Here is a 5008-nt window from a genome sequence, read left to right as displayed (position 1 = left end):
TTTTATGTGTATGAGTGTTTTGCCTGCATGTATGTAAGTATACCACATGTGCACAATGTCCTGCAGAGGCCAGAAGCACATGTGAACCTAGACACATTAGTAAGACCAACTGGATCCAGCCTGATTTGTTAGCCACTTGTTTTGATTTATTTATTTTATGTATATGAGTGTACTGCTTATATGTAGGTAGTGCACCTGGGTTGTGCAGTGCTCCCAGAAGTCAGAAGAGGGTGTCAGATCCCTTGGAGGTTGAGTAATGGACAGATGTTAGTTGCCATGGGGTCTAGGATAGACCCTGGGTCCTCTGGAAGAACAATAAGTGTTCTTAGCTGCTGAGCCATCTCTCCAGTTCCTGTAATCAGAATTTTAAAAGCTATATGTAATAGTTTACATTAAAGAGTTTAATATAAAAGGTAATACAATAAAAATATTATCATATTAGGTGGTGTGCTGGATAGTTTTAGTGTCAACTTGACACACCTGGGTTGAGGGAGCCTCAATTGGGGAATTGCCTTCATTGGACTGGCCTGTAGGTACATTCTGTGGGGCATCTTCTTGATTGTTGAGTGATGTGGCAGGGCCCAGCCCACTGTGGGTAGTGCCACCCCTGGGCATGTGGGCCTGTGTTGTATAAGAAAGCAGGTTGAGCATGGGCCAGGGGAGCAAGCCAGTAAGCAGCATTCCTCCATGGCCTGTGCTCCAGCTCCTGCCTCCAGGTTCCTGACCTGAGTTCCTACCTTGGGCTCCCTGATGAACTGTGACCTGGGAGATGTAAACTAAATAAACCCATTCTTTCCCAAGTTGGTATTGGTCAGAGTATTTTGTCACAGCAATGAAGAAACAAACTAGGACAGGTGAATTTTTATGTATACAAACTATCTCCAGATTTGCCACTGATTGAACTCATAGTCATGTGAATACAAATCAGGACTAGGGGACTGGAGAGATGGTTCAGCAGTTACGAGCAGTGACTGCTCTCCCAGAGGATGCAGGTTTGATTCCCAGCACCCACATGATGGCTAACCATCCATAACTCCCATTCCAGGGACTCTGACTCCCTCTTCTGACCTTTGTGGGCTCTGCATGACACAGTGAACCTACCTACGTGCAAACAATACACTCATATACACATTAAATAAAAATAATAAATAAAACGTGGCTAACAAGCCGGGCATGGTGGTGCATGCCTGTAGTCCCAGCACTTGGAAGGCAGAGGCCGGCGGATCTCTGTGAGTTCAAGGCCAGCCTGGTCTACATAGTGAGTTCCAGGACAGCTGGGGCTAAAGGGAGACCCTGTCTCAAAAAGACAAAAAAAAAAAAGTGGCTAACAAAGTAGGGCTGGATCTAGTTGGCCTTATAATGCATCTAGGTTCACACGTGCTTCATGTTTATCTTCCAGAAGGCTAGAGTGAGCTTGCTTTCTTAGTAGATGGGCAGATTGTTAAAAAGAACAGGGAAAGGAAAGAGTAAAAGGGGAAGAAGGGAGAAGAGAGAGAACTTCTTGTCTTACACAGTGCAATCCAGTGTGCCTCTAACCTCCTGAATTTGTCTTTTGCCTAATAGAGGCTCAGACACTATTTATTATATATGTCATATATATATATATATATATATATGTTGTTTAGTTTTCTGTTTTCTGCTGCTGTGCTAAAATATGATGACCAAATGTGACTTATGGAAGAAAGAGCTTATTTTGACTTATGGTCCCAAAGGGATAAGAGTCCACTGTGGTGGGAGTCATGGCAGCAAGCAGCAGGCGTGGTGGTAGGAACCAAAAACTGAAAGCTCACATCTTCAATAGCAAACACAAAAGCAGAGTGAGCAAACTGGAAGTGGGGCAAGGCTCTGAACTCTCCAAGCCTACCCATGACACACTTCCTCCACTAAGATTATACATCCTAAAGATTGCATGACCTTCCAAACAGTGCCACCAGCCGGAGGCAGAATGCTCAAATACCTGAGCCTATGGAGAGCATTTCCTATTCAAACTATCAGAGCAGGTCCTTAAAACTGTCCCACACAATGCATAAAGGGGCAATCCTTGTTCTGGAAGGCAACTTTTCATCATTCCTTTTCGGCTAGTGTCATCAAAATTCAGAGAATGGATGCTGATCATTATGTTAGCCAGCTTTCTGTTGCAGCAGTAAAATGCCTGATATAATACATTTAAGAGGAGAAAAATATCTTATTTATATCACAGTTTCAGAGGTTTCAGCTCCTGGCTTTGTTGTTTGGATATGTGGCAAATTAAAATATCATGGCAAAATGTCATGGCAGAGAAAAGATGCTCATTTTATGGTATCTGGGAACTAAACAAATAGGGAAGTAGGGTAAGTGTCTATTTCTATTCCTTCCTGATAGAGAAGGCAACAATAGACCAAAAATTCCATTCTATTCAAGTGTAACTTTCTGAGCCTGCGAGTTTCTTGGAGTTATTTACAGGAGCATGAGTAAGGGATTACACGCTGGAAGATGGGCAATTTAGTGGCAGTTATATCTCTGAGTCCCCTGTTCCTCCAACAACTGCTTGCCACTTCTATATCCTGAGCCCCACAAACCCAGCCCTTCTTCCACAAGGGAATGTAAGTGGATCCAATCTTGTGAGGATCTAACGCAGGTAAGTACAGCTTCTCTGATTTCAAGAGAGCAATGGCCATGTCATGCCTAGAGTCTGAGTTCCAGGACACAAGGACGTCTTCTTGCTCTTACTTGCTTCTACTAGGCCCCACCTACTAATGGCTCTGTCACCTTCCACCAGCACCTAGGCCCCTGACCAAGGCTTGAACACATGGCCTTTGGAGAATATTTAAGATATAAACCATAATGATCATCAGTATTCCCCAAACCAACATTGTCATTGTCATTTTCATAACTATCCTTTACTAAACCCTGACATATACTGTGCTAAATGCCTTGCTCAGATCAATGGAACAGAATCTTGATGAGCTGATTTGTTGGTACGTAGCATGTATTTATAGATGAGAAAATTCGGGTCTAGAGAAAATTAAGCAGTCTGTCCGCAATGGTAGGAATTCTGTCTCATGCTGGAGCACAACACATACTTCTTAGCTGAGAGAATGGCTGACTTTACCAAGGACTGCCATGATGAGCAACTAAGGACTCTTAATTCAGGCATGACCTGTTTCATGTCTAGTGCTTTGAATCACTAATGATCCTCACATTTCCTGTACATATGGTAAAATCTGATAAAGAAGCAAACAATAAAAGAAAAATAGATGACTAATCTTATTGAGCCTTTGTCTAAAGAAGCTAAGGTGGGAATTAAACCAAACTGGCAAATATTACCATTTTCATGGGTTTGGGAATGTACTAAATAAGCACCAATTTTAGCCAAAACATGAATGATGGTGACCTTGGCCCCCCAAAATTCTGACAGTGTGACTTGTATGATCCAGATTTAGAATCAGGTGACAGGGGTGCAAGCCCTAGCTATGGCCCCGGGCACAGCTTGCTCATTGTTTCCGTTGTTTCAGAGCTTCAGCCTCCCAGAGGTGATGATGTGTGAAGGGGTGAGGGTTAGCAAGACAGCTGTGCAGTGCCCAGCACAGTGACAGACTGCCCTAAATGAAGACTGCCCTAAACGAAACACTCCAGGGGTCTTTAAGTCTATGATTGTTGTATCTAAATATAATACGCTTGATTCAACAAGTTTAAGATGTAAGTTGAACTTGAGACCAGGAGCTATAACATTTTTGAATCACAAAGAAGAACTGGCATGTAAGAGTGAAATGTAGAAAAAAATTGCACAAAACTGGATGAGACTTCAGCTTCAGGGCTCAGGAAATATACATATACATATATGTATATTTGTTAGATAATGGCATAATAATTTCAGATCCTCAGTATTGCAGTAACAAAAAAATGATGAACATAAACACTTGATTTAGCTGGAACAATTATTTTTATATGTAAAGTATCAAATATTTAGTATATTTTACTGAAAAATTCATTCTGCAAATTCATATGAATGACGATACACAAATTGGCAGGATCTTGTCAGTAGAAACAATTAAAATAAAATAAACACACATGGATTATTTGACATAAATGTGATTAGCTAAGGAAGTAGTTTTCTTTGCATGGTTTAAGAAATCATGAAGCACAGAACGTTTAGGGAAAATACATGTTTAAAATTTTCCCAGTAGGCTTTGAAAAGAAAGAACCATAAAGTAAATATCTGAACACAAAATCCATCAACCCACTTGTTGATGCAGTTCATTTGTAATTCACAATTGTGTCAGCAGATGGCAGGCATGAGCTTTACATTTGTAGCATTTCCCTTTACCCTAAAGCATAATGGCAATAGTTTATTGATGTCTTATTTTTATATACATCCTTCCCCCAAAAGCAATTTAGTATTAACTTTGTATTGTGAAAGATCTTCCTACTTGTTTTCTAGATTGCTAACACCAGTGTGAATTGTGCCTACAATGAAGTGAAAAAAATAATAGCACTTTATGGTACATCCTGTTGAGATGATAGACTTTACACACTGTAAGCTCTAGCTTATGCTACGAACACAGAAATGAAATGACAAATGGATACGTCTGTAAGTCAGGATCTAACCCCTTTACTATCATCAAGTGAATTTATGAGTTCTGTTAGTTTCATTTTGGTTTTGGGGAGAGGACTTCACTGTGTAGGCCTTACTGTCTTGGCTGACCTCCTCCTTGAATTTGTTGCCATCCTCTGACTTCTGCCTCCAGAGTGCTGGAATTGCCAGCAGACATGTGCCACTACACCTGACAAGATTATGTTTTGTTGCTGGTCTTCAAATAAGGTTTCTGGATCCATGTGTGGCATCAACATTAGCTAAGAACCTGTTGGAAATGATCATTCTAAGGCCTGCCCCAAGATCCTTCTATCTTAGAATGGAGCCTAGAAATCTGTTTTAACAAATATGCCTGATGATTTGGCTAAAATGTGCAAGCATGTGATTAAACAATTTTCCTTTATGTTCTCCTTGCATTATTTGGCAAAGGACATT

The sequence above is a fragment of the Nannospalax galili genome, unplaced genomic scaffold (genome assembly GCF_000622305.1).
Source record: "Nannospalax galili isolate Female #2095 unplaced genomic scaffold, S.galili_v1.0 scaffold450, whole genome shotgun sequence".
NCBI lineage: Eukaryota > Metazoa > Chordata > Mammalia > Rodentia > Spalacidae > Nannospalax > Nannospalax galili.
This window is presented reverse-complemented; position numbering follows the sequence as displayed.